The following is a 23,651-nucleotide window of genomic DNA, read 5'->3' as shown; positions in this document are numbered from 1 at the left end:
AATCAATCAAATGTAAAGTGCTCAATATGCATTAAAGTAATATACAAAAACATGTTATAAAGTGCTTTGTGCTGAAAATTCATTAAACAGCCCACATTCAGTGAAAGTTCATATGCTCCAAAGTGCTCAATATATAATCCATATTCAGTGTAAAATAGGCTGTGATATAAAAGTGCTCAGTGCCACTCTGTGCTCCCCTCCTATGTGTCCTCACTCACCGGAACTATATCTGCACCTTGTGAGAAATAGGAGATCTTGTCAGCCTCTTATTTACTTCTCTCCACTCCATGTGCATATTGAGAGCGTAAAGACTGGGCATCCATATTGTAAATCCATTATATTAAATTAAAAACAAATGACAAGTAGCTAATCGCATATAAAACTGCTCATTCCAGAGCTACAAACACTTCAATGCAAACAATATTTGTTCCACGATATGGAACCATCGGGCCAAAAGTGACGTCAGCAAGTCCTGCTTAATGCGCTTCGTCACGCTGATGAAGCCAGAGTGACTAAACTCCTTGGACTGAGCTTGCTGGATACAATTGGAAGCACAAGCCAGTCCTTCACTACCTATGGACCTCTTGCTGTGGCTTCCAACAAGAGAACGTCGGGCCATTTTAAGCCCTACTTTATCCCATTCCCTGCGTCTATGGGACATGATATGCAATTTATATCCACTGAGATCTCCTCATTCCCCTGTAGCCCCAATACTTCATAGCCCCCACACCTTCCTCCTGGAAACAATTCCCAACAATTTTTATGGAGGATTAACAAACGCCTTTACAGGATTGCACATCTTATAGATCACAAAGGAATCAAGCTACTAACTTACTTCCGGGAAACATTACAGATGTCCCAGAATTTTTTCGTCTATATCAAATAACTCACTTCATTAAATCCTTTGAAACCAATCTGATAGATATAACCACTAGGACCTTTTGAAAAAACGTTTGAAAAAAGGTGCTTAAGCAGACCTGATTCATGGGGAGGGATCTCGGAACTCTATAACCTCTTCAATAGTCAACAAGCCAAGCCTTTATACCAAATAGCTTGGGAATTGGATCTAGGCAAAACTATAGAAGAAGAGGTTTAGGGACAATGGTCGACCATGGTGCACAGGGGAATACTCAAATATTCCCTAGTGGAAGGAAATCACAAGGTACTGTCTAGGTGGTATTTAGTTCGAACAAAACTAGCAAAAATGTATCCTGACACGTCGCCCCTTTGTTTCAGAGGATGCAGACAAGAGGGAACCATGTTCAAAATCTGGTGGTGCTGTCCCAAAGTCAAACACTTTTGGATCAGAATTTTTACCCACTCTGATCCACTCTGTGACAGGACAGAACATACCTACAAAACCTAAAACGGCACTATTTGCAGACAAGCTGGACGAAACCCCTAGACATCTTCGAACTCTCATTTTTTTTTTCAGCAGCAAAAATTGTAATGGCACGAGCTTGGAAAACTCAGATAATCAACCTTGCCCTGGTAAAATATAAAATATCTTGGATCATGGTCAATGAAAAATTGACTAGCATCCTTAAAGATAAACAGACCAAATTTGACAAAGTATGGTCCCCGTGGATCAAATATCTTCAAACCCCATAATCTCTAAATTTGAATGGGGAGATCTGGACCTAATGAAATAAGTCCTATTTTGGATTACTGACCTTTACTCTTCTCCTCCTATATTTCCTCCACCCCCCCTCTTTTTCCTTATTTAACTTAATTAATTTAGTTCTACTTTATTTCCTTTCAAGATAAATGTATCTTTCTATATCAATATATTATTTGTATCCCTATATTTTTAAACTTTTTTAAATAGAAATTTATTGGACCAGGACTGAGCTTGCTGATGTCACTTTTGTCCCGATGGTTCCATAATGGTGGAATGCATATTGTGAGTGAGGACACAGAGGGGAGCACATAGTGTGACACCTGGAGCACTGGATTAATGCATACAGAGGCACTATGCACTCTTCTATCACAGCCTATTAAAGGGGTTGTAAAGGAATTATTTTTTTTCATAATAAGCATCCTTTACCTGCAGACATTCCTCTTTTCACTTCCTCATTGTTCGTTTTTGCCCAGAAGTTGCTCTATTTCTTCTCTGTTCTGTTCACTTCCTGCTTGTCTGATTTTACTGACCACCGTGAAGGGAGGCTTTACTGCGGTGGTCAGTATCCTGCTCACCCCCTCCTGGGAACTACATCTGTGCGGCAGGACGCTCTCTACGTGTTAGAGACTTCAAGGAGGTGTGAATTACTGGGCGTTCCGCAATTCATACTGGGAAATATAGTTCTTACATGAACGAGTGATGCAAACCAGGAAGTGAATGAGAGAACAGAAACTAGAACGCCAGAGGTGATATAGATGAAGGAATTTAATAGGTATTTACTTGTTTTTTAACAGAATCATTACACTATTCTGTCTGTCTACCTTGCAGGCATTAATTTTAGGCAAAACATTTTTTTCCTTTAATTTACATTGAATGGAGATTATATATTGATTTCAACACAAAGCACTTTGGAGCATGTGAACATTCACTGAATGTGGACTGTTTAATGAATTTGCAGCACAGAGCACTTGCATTTTTTTTGTATATTAATTTAATGCATATTGAGCACTTTACATTTGATTGATTCAACTGTCATTTTTTTTCCCAAGCATGTAGTGCCACACACATATGACCTTTTACTGTGTAAGATTGTTTTTCAGTTTGAAAAGCAATGTGTTAGGACCTTTTGGTTAAAAATGGTTACTTCAGTGCACCTATGTACACTTCCGGTATGTGCATAGACTTTTTTTAATGTTTTTTTGCACATGTTTGGGTGTTCAAAGTGAATTTTGGTTTACTTTGCTAAGTAAAAAGTACAATATTTAAATAGCACACCACAAATATGTCTTTAGAACACTGTTGCTTTCATTTTCTGCATTGTCTGTATAGATAAAATGTAACAACTTTCATGTAGGCTAAATACGCACATTGGATCTGGCTTTAAAACAATATATTTCTAATCTATAAATTTGTTTGGGACCTTTAAACTGTTTTCTATCTGCCCACAAGCACCATCTGCCAAAGCTGCCATAATGACTTGACAATCAGAACGGACCCGAACAAGATAACAACAGCTAATCCAAAGATAGTAGAAATCACCTCAGACTCTCTTTTAAGCCTACAGTTGGGCCTAATCCACCTAGTCAGTAGTGTACATCCAATAATAGATGAACTACTGAACATTTCTACAGCTTTGGTAAATCTTGATATTTTAGCACTTATTGGGTGAATGTCTGGACAATTTAATTTTGATGGGCAAAAAGGCAACAAGTTACCTATAAATTGTAAAAAATGCTAAAGATCTCAACATGTTTGTTCATTGCAAATGTATTAAAATAGTAATTGCCAACATTTGGAATGTTTTCTTGTAAGGTAATCCACCAACATACAGTACATGCATATGTGTATAGTACTAATGTATTACATTACAACAAATGCTGCATCCAGCACCTGCTTGTCATGCTATAACCAGAAACAAGGAAACTAGGAGTTACTTATGTTTTAAAAGGAGTTAATAGTGTTTATGTATAATATTATATACAGTATATCTTTATTTTCATGGCAAAATATATTTACTTTAATCAGATACATATAAAATATTGCATGGAAATATTTCATATTTACCACTAACAACCAGCAAGTAGAGTTTTAGATTGCTTTTCATTATTTTTATTGACTTTCTTACTGTCCTGAAAATAGCCTGTGTTGTGAATAGAAAATAATTGAATTGTCAGAGTTCAAATTACATACACAAATTAATAAGTCATAGGAAGCACTCTGTTTTACTCAAATGGCATTGACTAAAGCCCTGTACACACGATCAGACAAACCGTCAAACTTTTGTCTGAAGGGCGTTGGCCATGAACTTGTCTTGCATACAAACGGCACACAATTTTCGGCCAAAAAAAACAAACGTAGTGACGTACTACGTGAAATTTCAGCTCTTGAGTACTGTACTTTGGACTTTTTTTCTGACGGACTTGTGTACACACGAAAGGAAAATTTGACAACAGACCGTTGTTCATGGAAAATTTATAAGCCTACCATCCAGCATTTGTCGGCGGAAAGTCTGACAACAATTGTTTGATGGAGAGTACAAATGGTCGGATTTTAGGCCAACAGTCTGTCATCAGACAATTCCCGTTGGAAAATCCAATCATGTGTACGAGGCTTTAGGGCCAATTCACACCAGAAAATGGTGCAGGAAAGGCAAATTCTATGTGGGTTTTCCACACTACATTCAAAACACACTGCTTTTGCAGTCTGCTGCGAGTGCCAATAAATAGTTATTGACACCTCAAACACAGATCACAAATGCAGTGCATTTGCGGGCACCAGATCAAAATGTGTGCGTGCACTACTTTTTGTGCAGTCTGATGCAATTTCAGCTCGTTCAGATTAAAAGACTGAAAATCATACTGCAGGGAAATGCACAGGAATTGCAGGTACATGCATTCTGGCATAAACCAGCCTAAAGCTGGCCATACACTGTATTTTTTTTATTCAGCCATCAGACTGAATGGAAAAAAAAGGAACAGATTCCTCCACTCACACAGATATGGTGAATAGAGGAAATCCCAAAATCAGGACATTGTATTCGGACAGCAGCACCCACTGGTGTCAGGCCTCGTACACACGGCCGAGGAACTCGACGTGCCAAACACGTCGAGTTCCTCGGCCAGTTCAGCCCTGAAGCCGCCGAGGACCTCGGCGGGAGGAGAGCTCCCATAGAACAACGAGGAAATAGAGAACATGTTCTCTATTTCCTCGCCGAGGTCCTCGTCGGCTTCCTCGGCCGAAAGTGTACACACGGCCAGTTTCCTCGGCAGAATTCAGCCAGAAACTCGGTCGGAAGCTGAATTCTGCCGAGGAAACTGGTCGTGTGTACGGGGCCTCAGAGTACACTGATCTGCAGATATGGCTGATTGGCTGCAGCTGCTGAGGAAAATTTGCCAACATATCTGATCAAATGATCAACTTCTGTTGATCGAAGATGGCCACACACACTTACATTCAGCTGGTCCCTGCTTAACTGACTGAATTTTAATTAGTGCATGGACAGCTTTAGAAAAAAAAGTGAAAAGACAGTTATAGGGAGTCTTATGCTGCGTACACACGGTCATTTTTCAGGTTGTAAAAAACAAAGTTTTTCAGGCTCTCAAATTTTTTTCCACCCGATCATTAAAACGGCCTTGCCTACACACGATCGTGAAAAAAAATGCTCTAGCAAAGCACGGTGACGTACAACACGTACAATGGCACCATAAAGGGAAAGTTACATTCGGATGACGCCACCCTTTGGGCTGTTTTAGCTGATTTTGTGTTAGTAAAAGACAATTTGCGCTTTTCTGTCTGTTATAGCGTGATGAATGTGCTTACTCCATTACGAATGGCAGTTTTACCAGAAAGAGCGCTCCCATCTCATAACTTGCTTCTGAGCATTCAAGGTTTTTTCACGTCGTTAAAGACCACACACGGCCATTTTTTACAACCCGAAAAATGACAACATTAAAAATGTTGTAAAAAAATAGAGCATGTTCGAATTTTTTTTTTCATTTAAACATTCAGCTAAAAAAGCATTCTAAGGAGAATACCAATTTTTAAAGTAAACCTGTCACTGCTCTTTTTACTGTCATGCTAATGCTCTCATTTCAATACATAGTCAGCTACTGTCTTAATATATTTTGACTTTCGTTTAGTGTATGGATGTTCTGGATCTGTGACTCTGAAGAATTGAAGTAAAAAAGACAGGAAATTATGATTTTCAGTAGTTGGTCAGCAATGGCAGCCTCCATGTTACTGTCATTACAGATGTAGGTTAAGTTCACTTATAGGAGTAGCCTAGTGGTCATACTGGACAAGAAATTATATAGGTATATGGTGTCTCTGCAAAATAGTAACGCAAAATGTCAAGGTAATTTTGTGTAGCAGAAAAAAAAAATTTTATTGCTTAGCTGAAAAACAAACAAATAGGTAAAGTCATTAAATGAACAAACACTCGAAATCATGGTTACAACTCTTTTTCAGAGCTTGTTTTTACTTCCTTGAAAAAATCATGCTACAGAATATATAAGCAATCAGTAAGTAAGTTGTGCAACTAATGCCCTGTAAAGCTGTCTACAAATAGCCTGTCTTTCTTCTCTCTCTGTATCGCTAGATGGTCAGATTAGGCTCATTCACACTTAAGAACCAATTTGCTTGGTATGCTCTAAAGGGAAACCTTGTTGCATCTTTTTGATCTGTTCCAGAATGTGCTGCTTGTGATTTTATTCATTGCACATTTTAAGCACCTGTTTGATGTTTTCTTTTAGCCCTGTAATTTACAACCAGGCTATGCTCCAAACAAGCCAAAGATGAAAACAAGACTCCGTTATCAATTTTTACCGTATTGTAAGCACTAATCAAAGTCATCAGCCAAGTTAACAAGTAGCTTGTGACAGTTGGTGCATAATTATTTTTTTCCCAAGTACGGTCCTGTTGTCCTTGATCCAGCATTGAATTTATTCATGACAAAGATTGCCTTTCCAAACACAAGTCACAAAATGGAAGCTTAAAATTCATTAGGGATATCTGTAACCTTTATAATGTTGACATTTATGTGGTGCTTTGGCACAGGATAATATGAATACATTTTTTTCATACGTTAATGTTTTTGGACAACTGGTGTGATGGAAATAATAGTGATTATCTCATACCATATTGTGACAACAACATTAATAAATTATTTTTGTTTTTAGGAAGAAAGGGAACTTGCAGCTGCTGCTAGCTGGAGAAATCCAAGCGTCTCTATTCCTGTAAGTATATATCATGCTGTTTGTAAGATATAAAATTAATGTGGATTTTTTTTTTACTACTTAATTTTCATGTTTCTGTATGTAAACATTTCTGTATATTGACTCGCACAACTATGTCTGGATCATAGATTGTACATATTTCATGCCTGTACATCTAAGTAGGAGGGTGATTTATTAACCTGACATGCTGGTCCAGCAATCCTTGTACTTAATAAAAAAAAAAAAAGCCAACGCGAAATGGACATTTTCCTTGCCATTATAAAAGAAAACACTGGGTCCAAGTAGATTAGTCTAGGCAAAAGATCACTGTAGTCATTATAGGTATTATTTATCATTTGAAATGTCAGAGAGTCAATTGATTTAAGCAGCCCATAGATGAGTAGAAAAACAAATGAAAATTTGTGTTGATAGGTCATATCATTCAATTGTTGCATAGTTACAGATCGCCTTGGATAGTAGTTGCAGTGAGAGTAAGATAATAAGGAAGTGGAATCTGCATATGCATACCTTTTTTATTTACAAGCAGTATATAGCAGCAACATAATACATTTGTAAGACTATTTGTATTAGAACAGTGCTAAATTAAAGAGGGGCTTTAGGTCCACATGGTGCCTGTGCTTCTTTCATTACAAAAAGTCTCCAAGAACCTATATCTTGCACAGAGATTCCACAGAGTGTATTCAACCAGTGTATCATTGTTACTCCAGCATTTTGTGCTGTACCTCTGTGACCGAGGAGGTGATTGGCGGACTGCCTGAGCATCCAGTTGGCATCTCTGCCTCACCTTGTGACAAAAATGTCAAATTAACAGTGAGGCATTGGCCAACTGGACTTCATGTCAGCCCACTATCTAGATCAGGGATATGCAATTAGCGGATCTCCAGCTGTTGCAGAACTACAAGTCCCATCGAGCATAGCAAGACTCTGACAGCCACAAGCATGACACCCAGAGGCATGATGGGACTTGTAGTTTTGCAACAGCTGGAGGTCCGCTAATTGCATATCCCTGGTCTAGATACTCTTCTTGCAATGACAGAAGTGTTTGGAATCTGTAGTCTAAAGTATTTTGTTGAGTGTTTTTCAACTAAACTGGCTAGGAATAAAAGGTAAAATAATATAATAGATAAGGTAAGTGAGAGGAGTCATGTCTAAGGAATATAAAACATCCTGTATGCACTTTCCTCATTCCACAACACTTTGTCCTTTGAAGATTATTGCCTTTAGCATTCATCATGATTCAGAATTCATCATCAGCTTTCTCTCGGTACATGTAGACAACAGTCATCAATTATAGCTTATTACTAATTACCCTGCCCTCATTAGTTTTTCATAACTGCTAGCTAATCCTTCCTCAAATCTGCAATATGTTGTTCCATCTAATAAATGCCAATGCTATAGGTGGTTTTAAAATTCATGGATGTTGTAACTTTCGCACAATTATTTAATGTTATCTCTTGCTTTAAAGCATATTTTCAAACCTTGATTTAATTTCAACTTTCTTGAAGATGTCTTCATGTAGCTAAAAACCTTGAATATATTTAGTGCATGGATTAACATGAGCGATTGGATTAACTTAGAATTTTGCTCTAGGTAATTTCATGGTTTTGTAGTTCTACTTTAAGTGCATCTGTTCCTTTAATCATTTGCATGGGGGGGAGGGTCATGTATTTGAGATCAAGGACCAAATGACACATCAAAGACTTTAAAATAATTACTTATAAATTTAAAATACTGAGGGAATATCTTACATTGATAGTATTATCTATTCCTCTTTAGAGCACTTCATACTAGAGTAACTAAAAACCATGCTTGCATGACCAGAATTTTATCTAACTACATATTTAATTCATGGTATTGCTTTGTGCAAAATAACAATAAAAAGGTTATTTAACTAATATTTTCTGAACAAATATATGTAATCAATGTATATTGTGGGAAAATGGCATTCAGCAAAAAAGGCAATGCAACAGGGATCTCAAGAGACCGAGTAAAGGCACAAGTAAAACAGAAGATCTTGACTGGCAGGCACATTAAGTACAATATCAGCAAAGCTCTTTCTCTCCTTACCAACAGCATTGCCCAATCATTTCAGGCACCAAGGATCTCAGCCCTGACCAAAAACCTGATATGTGTTGTCACCAGGAAACCCACCCACTCTTTTTGGCCAGACTACAAGGGGATCTAACTTCACCCCTGTCCATCTCTCTGGCTCCCTCAAGAGCCATGCTAGAATACCTACATGGATGAATGGATGGATAGATAGATTGATTTTTGGGTAACTACTTATTTAATACTTAGGAAACACTTAAATATAATTCATTATTAATTTGTCAGTTGTTTTTAAAGGTTTACCCGCTATTATAATAGTTTCTTTTCATAGCTTTGCGTCTACTGACATGTGGTGCTACTGACTGACCTGGTGCTAAATCAGAAAAAATACTTCTACATTTTCTTATACCTGTTGTTTATCATCTTTTTCCTATATGTATTTGTAAATATTCTTTATTTCATTAGGTTGTCTGTCTGTAGTTATTGGAAAGGAATAAGTTAAACATGTCATTATGCTGTTTCCTGTGGTTAGTTGTGGTTCGCATAGCAGCAGAACCAGTGGTTAGTTAGAGGTCAAAAGGCAACGTATTTGTCTCTATGACTGATAAGGTGTGGCCTAACATCACCCAAGTTTGAACTATCCCTTGCGATCACAGAGGCAGGGAACACTTTTTTTGACTAGCTTTAATTACTGCTCTGTTAAATCATATCAATTGCAACCATTGTCCACCCTTTCTGTTTGAGCAGCCATCCAAATCATTGCAATGATGGCATTATGCAAAGTAGAATTCTTCTTTATCAGGCAGAAATAAAAAAGATCAAAGATAGCTAGTGGTCATATTCATCACCACTGTAAATACTTGTTAAAGCACTGATCACAATTAGTTGCCCATATTTATTCAGCTGTTCAGATTTTTTTCAATGTCTGTATAATGTTTTATGTAAACCTAGCATAAAGCTATGTAGAAATAAGCATTGTGTTTACATGAGAACACTTCATACCTCCTAGGTGTCCTGAAATAAAAGCAAGCATCCATCAAAAGCAAGTTAGCAGTACAGCGCAAGTAGTACACGGGTCTGCAGCTGACATAAATTGCCAACAAAAGACAATGTGCTTCATTGCATGATTGATAAGTTCTGGCTTAATAACTCTATTCGTATAAGCTTACTGCCAGATGACTCAGCAAGGAAAATGAATATGAGCACAAAGAGCCAACTGAAGCTGGGCATGCTGATTAAATCCAAGTGCTGGCTGTTCTGAGAATGAACAAACACTCACAGGTTTCCAAAAAATTATTATTTATTGTTAATCAGCAAGAAAAGTTAAATACTGAATAAATAAAATGAACTGACAATTGATACTGACAATACATTCTATAGCAGTAGTGGCAACCTTACTACATATAGGGAGCCTTACATATGGATGCTGACATACAAAAAAATGACCATACATATTATTAAGTATATGTAATTCTACAGAAGATGGTCAGAGACTGCAGGAATGCCACAGCAGTTGGTCAGTGACTGCAGATATTGGTACAGGTTTAGTTGTAGATATGGGACATGCAACAGGAGACAGTCAGGAAATTAAGTTCTGGAGATCATTGCCATTACTGATTCTTTACAATGCATTACTCACATTTGGGATCCCTATAGTTCCCTTAGGAATTGCTGTCACTGGCTGTTTCCCACAGCTGGATCCATTATTAAAAAAAAAAAAAAAAAAAGAATAGACAGCAAAGCAAAATAAGAAAATGGAAATGGAATAAATAAATCATTGAAATAGCTGAACCCGGTATAATGCATAGTTTTTCCATAGTAGCTGCGGGGCTGGAAGCACAGTTATGTCAGTTATATCAGGGTGGGTGCTGTAGTACCATGCATCAGTTTATATATTGTAAGTATGGTGTTAAATACCTAACATTTTAGTAGTTCAGGACCCATTGCAAAGTGATGCAAGGTGTTCCCACAGGTCACATGATGTAAAGCCACAGTCTAAGAATGCATCTCCTCATACTGCTCCAAGTCATGCTCTGATCAGGCCTGAGTGAGAGCCTTGACAGGGAAAACCCTAATTACTGGCTCCAGGGCTTACAGGCTGCTCAAAAGGGACCTAAGAGACTGCATACAACCCTTGAGCTGCAAGTTGGGCACTGGGGCTCTATAGTATGTTGGGAAATATAGGTTACTAAATGTTCTGGATGCTTAAAGCCTTCATATCAAGATAACAACCAGATTAGTTCAACAACTAGGTCTGTTTAAATCCAGGAAGTGCCATTGCCATCTCTGTGGTATATGTGTGTAAAGAGAGAATGAACAAAATTAGGATGTATAATGATAATCTACTGAGAGCATCCAAGATGGTTGCCTCACCATCTGCCCCAACAACCGATAAAAATGCTTTGAGTCCTTGGGATAAAAAATGCTCTAGAAATATAAATTATTTAAAATTAATTATTTATTGAGCAAATATTCCCGGGTTCAATTAATGGGGATTTGTTAATCTAACAGGAAGTCCATGAAACCTGAACAAGACATCAAACCCCATTGAAGTTCATGGTAGTGGAAATCATGATTTTTAACAGATAGACAGGATATTGTCAATAGAGAGGCCCTATAGCAAAAAAAAAAAAATGTCTATGTTCCCTGTCCCTTTACTTTGTTTGTTAAGACTAAGCTGGTCCAAACAAACAATATCCTGTACCGCATGTAGCTTCAACTACATACAGTACACAGTTCTGGGTTCTGGCTGTGAGACAGAGACTTCTGTGAATGAATACAAAGCTTCCTCTGATTTTCAGAGTCCGAGAGTGTGATGTCATCAGCCCACCCTTTTGACTAGGCCAGTCAGAGGAAGCTTTGTATTCATTCACAGATTACAAAGCTGCCTATGGCCGCTGTGCATGTGCACTTTGCATTGTTCTAGGTATGAGATGGGAACTCTGTCTCACAGCCAGAACCAAGCACTGTGTACTGTATGCAGCTGAAGCTACAAACAGTTTACACAATGCGTAGGCCTCGTACACACGACCGAGGAACTCGGCAGGCGAAAACACATCGTTTTCCTCGTCGAGTTCTTGTTAGGCTTGTCAAGGAACGTCACGTGACGCGTGGCCCGCCTCCCCTATAAAAGAAACGTCAAAGCATCGGCGCGTCATTCGCTGAGCTGTGCTCTGAATGGATGGATGTTCTCATTGCTGGACCAATCGCTGGAGACATCACCCGTCGCTGGAGAGATCACCCGACGCTGGATAGAGACAACGATGGAGCAGCGAGCAGCATCGATCGTCTATTTTCACCGCTGGATTTTTATTTGGTTTAATTAATAAAGTAATTTGTTCTACGGTGTGTGTGTGTTTTTTTCTGAAAACTACTATTTACACTTCCTTTGTGAAATGGTAGGGGTACAGTGTACCCCATTACCATTTCACACAGGGGGGGCAGGATCTGGGGGACCCCTTTGTTAAAGGGGTCTTCCAGATTCTGATAAGCCCCCTGCCCGCATACCCCCACAACCACCGGGCAAGGGTTGTGGGGATGAGACCCTTGTCCCCATCAACATGGGGACAAGGTGCTTTGGGGGGCACTCCAAAGCACCCTCCCAATGTTGAGGGCATGTGGCCTGGTGCGGTTCAGGAGAGGGGGGGCGCACTCTGTCCCCCCTCTTTTCTGCGGCCGGCCAGGTCAACGTGCTCGGATAAGGGGTCTGGTGTGGATTTTAGGGGGAACTCCACGCCATTTTTTTTTACATTTGGGGTGGAGTTCCCCTAAAAATCCACACCAGACCTGAAGGGTCTGGTTATGGATATTTAGGGGGAACCCTACGTCATTTTTTTTTTAAATTGACGGCGGGGTTCCCCTTAACATCCATACAAGACCTAAAGGGTCTGGTTATTGAATTTGGGGGGACCTCCGCGCATTTTTCTTTTACTAAAAGTCTGTGTCCCATTGACTTCAATGGGGTTCGGAGTTCGGGTTCCCGAACCCAAACTTTTTTTTTAAAGTTCGGGTTTGGGTCCGAACCCGAACATCCAGGTGTCTGCTCAACTCTACTCATTAGGAATCATTTATGAATCTTGCTAAGGAATAGAATGATGGTGCAACTTTTTGTAATGCTGATTGGGAAATAAAATTAAATATTTCATTGAAAATGATGGTGGATCAATCCCTGTTATGTAAAACACATGCACTAGGAAGATTCATCTGCAGTAAATGTTTGGTTATAGTCAGAATACCTACTTTTTATACATGCCCACAATTTCATTCACAATACATGGTAGACGTCATGACAGGTTTATCAAAATTCAGAGGGATAAAATATCATCTGTAAACTGTGTGGAGAATTACAATTATGTAGTTAACATAAAATTCAAGAGGTAATTTTGATTCCTTGTACTTACTTATGTTGGGGGTGTTTGATGCTTTACAGCCTACAAGTAATATGCTTCCCAGACAAGCAGTCTGGCTGCAGTTTTTATAATGTATTTATATTTACTAAGAAAGGAGTGGTGATCTATTCTGAGACTCAATATTAGGCTTCATCCTAATAACTGTTGGGTGAATTCCCAGGGCCTCACTTTCATGACAGCTTGATCTGACCTATGCTTTGGGTCTAGGAACTGGAACTGAGGTCAGGAGTTAAATGAATGAATGAATGAATGAATGACTTGTATAGCGCAACGCATGCGAACTGAATCGCCTCTGGGCGCTTTTTCCAGCCAGTATCGGTTTGGCTGGCGCGGTCATTGAGTTAGCTCATGGATTACAAGCTTGCTTGCTGCTTGCCACTTGTGTGTCAGAACAGACACTTTATCAGGTGAGGAAACTCCTATACCCCTATGTGAATATCATTATCTGTGAGATGGGTACTCTAAAGAAGGCTTTCCACTATATACATTTTTCAGACAACGAGTCTGTCTTTGTGCAGCTGATTTTAAATTTGGGCTCCACTTCACACAGCCCACAGCACTCCTGTACAAGTTAATGAGCTTTGAGATGTAAATCACTGAACAGCCCACTTTAGAAGTAAGTGGAGAGTTTTCTATTGCCTAGTGAAACTCATTAATCAGCCGCTTTAAAACCACATATGCAGATTTGAAGGTTTCAAAGAACAGAACCTTGTTTGTTTGTTTTTTCAGATTGTATTTTTAGCAAGGAGAAGGGGGATCTAAGAGCACTAGCTCAACAGGCCAAAAGTCATATAAAAAAGTACATTCCAACATCTTACTATTTTTAACTTTAGATCTTTAGATCTTTACTGAAACAGTGCCTACAGATAAAGGTGATATAAATGAATAAAAACACAAAGAACATGTGCATTTCCAATCATTTATTTAACAAAAATAGATAATAGATAAGCAGTCATTTAGAAAAAGTAAGACCACTCCTCCATGCAAAATTCTTTCAGTTGCAACATGTTTTTTTTTTTCTGCTTGACCTGTACTTTTAAATCACCCCACAACAGTTCAATGTGATTCATATCAGGGCGTTGACTAGGTCAGTCCACAACCCTTTCCATTGGTGTGCTTTGGATTATTATTATGTTGGAAGATCACTTTCCAGTTCAGCTTCAACATTGTTTGTATTTGGCATACTTTATTAGTGCAAGCTTCCCAGGTCCTGAAGCAGCAAAACTACTCCAAACTTCTATATTTCCACAAACATGCTTAACAGTTGGTATGGGGATTTTCTCCTGAAATGCTGTCTTCGATTTGCATCAAACATGATACATTATTTTGGTAAAATATAAAAGATAATGCCACGATGAGTAAATTTAATACCAATCATGTCAAGCTTTAAAATGGTAAAATACCTAGCCTGATGCCTACAAATCCATCACCTGTTCAGAATCTCCAGGAACATTACATAGGCAAATTCGAAAAAAAGGGGATTTACTGTATAAATACCGCAATGGTCTGCTACTATATAATGTTCATAAAATGATTATACTATAAACAAACACCACCGCAAGCCATGTCCATTCAAAATGGGCATTTATTGTACAAAATATCAAGACATCAAGGTTTACCTATCCTCGTTAAATCCCCATCCATCTCACATCCCCAACATATTAAAGGTTCTTCTATATTTTAATATATGACAGTACTGTCAGTAAATCTAGTGGAGCATCAAAAACTGCACAGACATTTTTATGTACCAAGATCATAAATCCATATTTTATATACAGTATATTGCATTAGGTATTAATAAAGTTTGCAGACCTGGGAATATAAAATTGGATTCAGTGTGAATGTACAGTATATGGTGTCATCGTCTGGAGCACCACCAAATATTTAACAATAAATTGTCATACACCCAAGAAAACACTGTCATTTTTAATCATTACACTGATCAATACAGATTGCAGATTTGGCTTTCAAAACAATAGTGGGTGGGTATTAATCCCTTCAGCCCCAGAAGGATTTGCCCCCTTTCTGACCGGGCCATTTTTTGAGATATGGCACTATGTCACTTTAACTGACAATTGCGCGGTTTGCAACCTTGTACCCAAACAAAATTTATGTCCTTTATGTCCTAATATGTTCAATATGTATATGTTTTCTAATAAATGTTTAACAATACTTTACCATTCTTTATTGTTTGTGTGGTAGTGCCCTCAAAGTCCAGCTCTAGGGGTCTTTCTCTTTTTTTATATAGCAATTAGTGCTTTAAATAGCCACTTATTACTGTATAAATGTCACTGGCAGGGAAGGGGTTTATACTAGGGGGAGATCAAGGGGTTAAATGTGTTCCGTGTGTGTTCTAACTGTAGGAGGGATGGGACTGATTAGGGAAGGAGACTGATCGGTGTTCCTATATACTAGGAAGACGCGATCTGTCTTCTCTCCCCTGACAGGATGTGTGTGTTTACACACACACATCCCCATTCCTGCTCTGTCAGGAGCGATCACGAGTTCACCGACGGACATCATAGCTGCCAGGCACATGCACGTGCCCCCTACTTCCCTTAAAGCGGCTGCCGTGCAGCTACTGTGATTTGCGCAGGGGAGCCATTCTGCTGCCGCCAATCGATGGCGTGCGGTCTGGAAGCAGTTAATATAATCCAATGATGGTCCTAATATAGCACATAATTCAAGATTATCAGAAATTCCAAATAGGCATTCTGAAATAATGGTTACACTGGATGTTTTCAACTGTGGAATACATGATCCAAGAACTTACTATGAGAGTCTCAAAAGTCCTCTCATAACTGTGGTTAACATCTTTGTTCTTTGTCATAGATCTCCAAAGTTCGATATACATACTGAATATTTGCTCCAAAAAAATATATTTTCAAGTAAAGTTATTAGTACTCATACGTAGTCCCTTCTGGAACAGCTATGCATACCAAATGTCCAAATATATATTTGGAGGATAAACACTGGGCTCCCTCAGCTGCTGTAGCCATTATATCATGCATCCATAGCAATATATTTAGATATGTTCACGTTAATGAGGCATCTATGTTACCTCTGATGTCTTACCTGCCTTTCACTGATGCTAATGGGGTATAGATTGCACTCTAATAGATTCTTTACCTGCCACAGAGGCAGAGGAAAGTGACAGTCAAATTCATTAGTGATATAATGCAAGTCACTTACATTTTCATTTGAGCTAGTGGATATCCGCAAATTTATGTTCAATCATTATCGTCCCCTCTACCCTTTGCCACCTACCACGGAGGTCCTGGGCTCGCAGGTGGGACATAAGATCCTGAAAAAAATGTTGAGGCAGGTCACACACATCTGTGGAAGTGTTCCATAAGCTGTTCAGCCACTGGATTGCTTCCATATGACTGACAGTTGGTTTGTCAGTTTTACTGTAGTAGCTGGGAATGTATGTAACACCTCCTGCTGCTGCCGAAATATGTCATAAATACACTTGTGCCGCGTACACAGGATCGGTCAAACCGATGAGAGCGGTCTGATGGACCGTTTTCATCGGACCAAACCGATCGTGTGTGGGCCCCATCGGTTATTTATCCATAGGTTAAAAAAAAAAGCAATCTTGTTTTAAATTTAACCGATTAATACCTAACCGATAGAAAAAAAACGATTGTCTGTAGGCACGTCCATCGGTTAAAAATCCACGCATGCTCAGAATCAAGTCGACGCATGCTTGGAAGCATTGAACTTCGTTTTTTTCAGCACGTTGTTGTGTTTTACGTCACCGCGTTCTGACACGATCGTTTTTTTAACCGATGGCGTGTAGGCATGACTGACCATCAGTCAGCTTCATGGGTTAACACAATGAAAACGGTTCATCAGACCGTTTTCATCGGATGGACCGATCGTGTGTACAGGGCTTTAGGATTCTAACCTCAGTGTAAGTCCAGCAATTATATGTGCGTGAACAAAAAATGGAATGTGAGCAGACTCTGCTCTGTAAAACTAGTGCTAAACTATTAATTCATTCATAGTTGACACAATAAAAACATTATTTTAGGGCTATGTATAGCATACCTCATTTTTTTTTTTTTTTGCTGTGAGTTAAAGTATTTAGGCTATCACTCCATGCCATATAAAGGACCCTTCTGTATGTGGCTATTGCAGGCAGTATATCCTGATACAAATTATGGAATCTTAATTTGCTATTTAATTGTACCTAACATTACATATTAACTTAATACTGCAAAAGGTTAAAAGCCAGTTTCAGGGAATTAAGCATTGTAATCCTGTTAGACAATCGGCTAAATTCAATTGCTTTTCTGTATTTAGAAAAATATTATATTGCTGCCTCTATTGTTGTAAACCTTCTTTTTATGGGTTTATTGAACACTAAATCACCATTACTCATTTGCCACAGTTCCTCATGAAACCAAGAACTACGAGCTTTCAAGTGAAATAAATGAGGTTGCACTGAAATAGGGCACTGCTAAGATTACAGTTTGCAAATTAAATTAGGATTTTCTATTCCTGTATTCCTGTAGAGCCTTGTTTGTTACTTGTGGTAAAATATGCAGTTGGGGTCTTCATTTTCGCACAAAACTGTAATTACCCAAAGTTTTGGAGCTTAAGACAATGAAAGAAATTATTCCCAAGACACAGACATTGGTTTATCAACATGTGAATGTAATGTCCTTGTTTAATTAGTGCTTATGTTTAATGCACACATTTATCTTGTATTAGAAATGCACATATTTAAGTGTACTCTTTGTATTTTTTGTTTTATATATATATATATATATATATATATATATATATATATATATATATATATATATATATATATATATATATATATATATTTATATATTATATATATATATATATATATAGTGCAGTTTCTCAAGTGACTTTACAGGGGTTTTGTATTTGTGGTGTACAGTGCATTAATGCATAAGGGTATACATATATGCAGGGGAGACAAAGAAGCCAGCTTTGTCCAGCACCGTTTCAGAAAGCTGCTGGAGGTAAACATAGTAAAGAGACAAATTCTAATGACAAATTAAAGGGTTCAATCAGATTCTTTGTTTGTTTTCTTCTGTTTTTTTTTTTTTGTTATGTTAGGCACTTGGCAGGTGCAACAGACCCCTGCAAAGCACCCTGCAAACTCTGCATCTAAAAGCATGTATTAAATCATGGGCGAGCCATAATCCATGGCAATTTTGATGCCATTTACGTCCCATTGGGGAGCTTTCCTTTCAGTTCCTGGCCCATAGATAAAACAGGAAGTGAGAGGAAATCTCTTCAACATGAGGGAGATCTCTGCTTGTCACCAGGGTCACCAGAACTAGTGTTCCCATTGTAAATTTATTACTGTTCTGGTGACAATCCAAAATACAGAATTTTCTTTCTGATAACGAAAATAGGACAAAAACAGAGGGGCAAATCCCTTTAACAAGGGCACAGATAGCAATAAAAACCTGACAGGTATTCTAATGCCTGTCCATTCTTTTATCCACTTGCCGACCTCCTCTTGTAAATATACGCCAGCAGAATGGCATGGACAGGCACATCAACGTACCTATACGTCCTCTGCTTGACGCGGGAGGGGGGTCCGATCGGGACCCCCCCGGTACATGCGGCGGTCGGCAAGCCTCGGGGAGCGATCCGGGACGACGGCGCGGCTATTCGTTTATAGCCGCTCCGTCGCGGTCGCTCCCCGGAGCTGAAGAACGGGGAGAGCCGTGTGTAAACACGGCTTCCCCGTGCTTCACTATGGCGGCGCATCGATCGAGTGATCCCTTTTATAGGGGAGACTCGATCGATGATGTCAATCCTACAGCCACACCCCCCTACTGTTGTAAACACACACACACTGAACCCTAAATGTTACAGCGCCCCCTGTGTTTAACTCCCAAACTACAACTGTCATTTTCACAATAAAGAATGCAATTTAAATGCATTTTTTGCTGTGAAAATGACAATTGTCCCAAAAATGTGTCAAAATTGTCCGAAGTGTCTGCCATAATGTCGCAGTCATGAAAAAACTCGCTGATCGCCGCCATTAGTAGTAAAAAAAAAAAGAAAAAAAATGCAATAAAACTATCCCCTATTTTGTAAACGCTATAAATTTTGCGCAAACCAACCGATAAACGATTATTGTGATTGTTTTTACCAAAAATAGGTAGAAGAATACGTATCGGCCTAAACTGTGGGAAAAAAATGTTTTATATATGTTTTTGGGGGATATTTATTATAGCAAAAAGTAAAAAAAAAATTTTTGTTTCAAAATTGTCGCTCTATTTTTGTTTATAGCGCAAAAAATAAAAACCGCAGAGGTGATCAAATACCACCAAAAGAAAGCTCTATTTGTGGGAAAAAAAGGACGCCAATTTTGTTTGGGAGCCACGTCGCACGACCACACAATTGTCTGTTACAGCGACGCAGTCCCGAACTGTAAAAACCCCTTGGGTCTTTAGGCAGCATATTGGTCCGGGGCTTAAGTGGTTAAAAACTGAAAAAGGGGTTTGCCTTTTACTTATATTACGTTGAACTGGCCTTGTTCTGTGATATTGAAGATTTTTTTTTTGCGGTATATCCAAATCACTTCTTCAGTTATAATGAGTGTCAGGAACATACCCCAGCCTTTCAACGTCTACATGCTGCGTAAACATCTTTAGCATTATAGAACAAGTCCAGTTGAATGACTAACTAGCAAAAACTGTTCACTGAGCAAAGTGAATGTTCTCCATACTTTGTAAATAAGGTGAAGCTGTGTTAATTTTATTCATCCAATCATGTGTAAACAAAAAACCTGATTTTACTGATTTCACTGGCATATGTTTTAATACTGAAAGTGAGCACTGTTTCACCCTATTTACTAATCAAATGCAACATTTTTTTTCTTTCTTTTTTTGCTAAGCAAGTGAGCGCTGTATCGTTGGTAAATTAGCTTTATTATGTTGAATGCTGCATTTAACCACTTCAGCCCCGGAAGATTAGGCTGCTCAATGACCAGAGCACTTTTTACAATTTGGCACTGCGCTGCTATAACTGGTAATTGTGCAGTCATGCATTGTAGTAGCCAAACAAAATTTGCGTCCTTTTTTTCCCACAAATACAGCTTTCTTTTGATGGTATTTGATTGCCTCTGCGATTTTATTTTTTTGCAATATAATGGGGAAAAAGTGCAAAAATCTTGAAAAAAATTATATTTTCTATGTTTGTTATAAGAAAAATCCAATAAACTCAATTTTAGTCATACATTTAGACCAAAATGTATTCAGCCACATGTCTTTGGTAAAAAAAAAAAAAGTCAATAAGCGTATATTTATTGGTTTGCACAAAAGTTTTATAGCGTCTACAAACTAGGGTATATTTTCTGAAATTTACGCAGCTTTTAGTTTGACTGCCTATCTAATTTCTTAAGGTTAAAATGGCAGGGCAGTACAACCCCCCCCCCCCCCAATGACCCCATTTTAGAAAGTACACACCCCAAGGAAATTTCTGAGAGGCATGTTGAGCCCATTGAATATTTAATTTTTTTGTTCCACGTGATTAAAAAATTACAAAAATAAAAATAAAAAATTACACAAAGTTGATATATTGCTGACACATGCCATGGTTATATGTGGAATTACACCCCAAAATACATTCTGCTGCTACTCCTGAGTATGGAGATACCACATGTGTGAGACTTTTTGGGAGCTTTTTGGGAGCCTAGCTGCGTACAGGACCCCGAAAACCAAGCGTCGCCTTCAGGATTTCTAAGGCCGTAAATGTTTTAATTTACTCCTCAGTACCCATCACAGTTTCGAAGGCCATAAAATGCCAATATAGCACAAAACCTCCCCAAATGACCCAATTTTGGAAAGTAGACACCCCAAGCTATTTTCTGAGAGGCATGTTGAGCACTTGGAATATTTAATATGATGCCACAAGTAGTGGGATAATGAATGTATTAATTGTTTTGCCAAAAGTTGTCACTAAATGATATATTGCTCAAACATGCCATGGGCATATGTCGAATTATACCCCAAAATACATTCTGCTGCTTCTCCTGAGTATGGGGATAACACATGTGGGAGCCTAACCGTGTACAAGACCCTGAAAACCAGGCTTGCCAAGGGCTTAAAATGATGATTGTACTCCTCACTACCTATGATAGTTACAGAGGCCCTGAAATGTCCAGATAGCACAAAACCCCCCAAATGACCCCATTTTGTAAAGTAGACACCCCAATGTATTGTGAGTATTTTGCCTCTCAACATGCCTCTCATAAAATAGCTTGAAGTGTCTTCTTTCCAAAATGGAGTCATTTGGGGGTTTTGTGCTTTCTTGACATTTCATAGCCTCCGAAACTGTGATAGGAAGTGAGGAAGTAAAGCCACCATTTTACGCCCTTAGAAAGCCTGAAGGCGGTTATTGGTTTCCTGTACACGGCTAGGCTCCCAAAAAGTCTCACACATGTGGTAGCCCTGTACTCAGGAGAAGCATCAGAATGTATTTTGGGGTGTAATTTCACATATGCCTACGGCATGTTTGAGCAATATATAATTTAGTGACAACTTTGTGCAAAAAAAATATAACCACTCAAAGTCCAACAACATACCAGTACGTTGCTGGTCCTTGTTGGGCATACATTGTAATATACTTTTTTTTCATGCAGCCTGTGGGCTGAACAAAAAAAAGAGATTGATCTAATGGCCACCATTATAATACTGCCCTTCATCCACCCACTTTAATGATGGGCATACATGCACCATTTTTTTTGTCGTGGTTAAATCACCTCCTACAGCACTGGCGTCACTGATTTACATATCGTGGGAGTAAACGCTGTTGCTGTCAAAATAAATAAATCAGTGCTGCAGCTAAATAGCATACCTGCTAAGCAAATGATGGTAAACAAGAAAGCAAAGTAACATGTAAGTATAACAGTAAGACATACCATACCTGCAAAACAAATACAATAAAACATAGTAAAAATAAATTAATGCGATCTGTGCCTAAAAAAATATATGCCGAAGCATGGGGGCAATCCACCCCTAATGTTAGGAGCAAATTGCTCCTCCACCCCTGCCCCCATGCTTCGTCATATATGCTTTTTTTTTAACTGTGGTGGTGAAATCACCTTCTACAGTGCTGGAGTCACACAGTACAGTGATAAAAAATAATGAACACTGCACTGGGTGACACACTGACAGGTGGTAAAGGGATTAACTGGGGGGTGATCAGGGGGTGACAAGTGTAGATATGTGTACTGGTGTCAGTGTAGTGTTGGTTCACTTCCTCTCTCTGGAACGAAAAGACTTCCACAGGGAGAGATGACATCACTTCCCCTACCTGTGTTTACACTTACACAGGCAGGGGAAGCATTTCATTCACCAGGTCCAGGCCAGAAATCTTTGGCCTGGGCCTGGAGACTGATCGGTTCTGAAGCGAATCCGATTGTCGCTGCCGCCTAGGGGGCGCGTGCGCCCAACGTACAGCTATGATGCTTCGCCCAGCGGTACCAACCTGCTGCAGTATAACTGCGGCAGCTGGTCCAGAACTGGTTAATTCAGTATACACAAGACCTGGTAATAGTTTTTTTTTTTTTTATTGTATTTGTTTTGCATATGGTATGTTTTACTGTTATACTTATATGTTACTTTGCTTTCTTGTTTACCATCATTTGCTTAGCAGGTATGCTATTCAGCTGCAGCACTGATTTATTTATTATCTTTATAGCTGCTCTTTTCTTCTCAGAGTTATTCTCAAAAAAAGAAGAGCCATCCATAACATCACCTCCCAGTAAGGCCTTGTACTCACGAGAAGACATGTCCGATGAAACCGGTCCGCGGACCGTTTTCATCGGACATGTCTGCCCGGGGACTTCTGTTCGATGGCTGTACACACCATCGAACAGAAGTCCGCGCATAAACAATACGCGGGGCGTGTCCGCGGTGTCGCCACGTCGATGACGCGGTGTCGCCGCGACAATGATGCGGCGACGTGGGCGGCCTGCCTTTAATATGCTTCCACGCATGCGTCGAAGTCATTCGACGCATGCGAGGGATGGCGGGCGGCCGGACATGTACGGTAGGTCTGTACAGACGACCGTACATGTCGGGGGGGACAGGTTGTCCGATCCGCCCGAAAATGGTCCGCTCATGCCTACACACGGCCAAACATGTCTGCTGAAACTGGTCCGCGGACCAGTTTCAGCAGACATGTTTGGTCGTGAGTACGGGGCCTGACACTTTGAAAGCAGGTACACTGTATGTAAAAGTAATTATCCAATATAACAACACTTGACTTTACGAATACACTAAAAGCTTCATATATACTTTTGCCTATCATTTTATCTTGTGGCATTCTGTA

At 39.1% G+C, this 23,651-nt stretch overlaps 1 protein-coding gene across 3 annotated transcripts in view; it reads left to right on the top strand.

Moving 5' to 3' along the window:
- SYT1 (synaptotagmin 1) overlaps positions 1-23,651 on the top strand; it is a 738,111-nt gene that overhangs the window by 167,541 nt on the left and 546,919 nt on the right. For 2 of the 3 annotated variants that reach the window (XM_040343935.1, XM_040343939.1), the window contains exon 3: positions 6,799-6,855. The gene's annotated coding sequence lies outside the window, so the exon portion shown is untranslated. The remainder of the gene's footprint in view (positions 1-6,798; positions 6,856-23,651) is intronic. The other variant, XM_040343936.1, reaches the window with a different exon arrangement.

The sequence above is a fragment of the Rana temporaria genome, chromosome 3 (genome assembly GCF_905171775.1).
Source record: "Rana temporaria chromosome 3, aRanTem1.1, whole genome shotgun sequence".
NCBI lineage: Eukaryota > Metazoa > Chordata > Amphibia > Anura > Ranidae > Rana > Rana temporaria.
The sequence above is the reverse complement of the archived record's forward strand: the minus strand, read 5'-3'. Positions and strand labels throughout refer to the sequence as shown.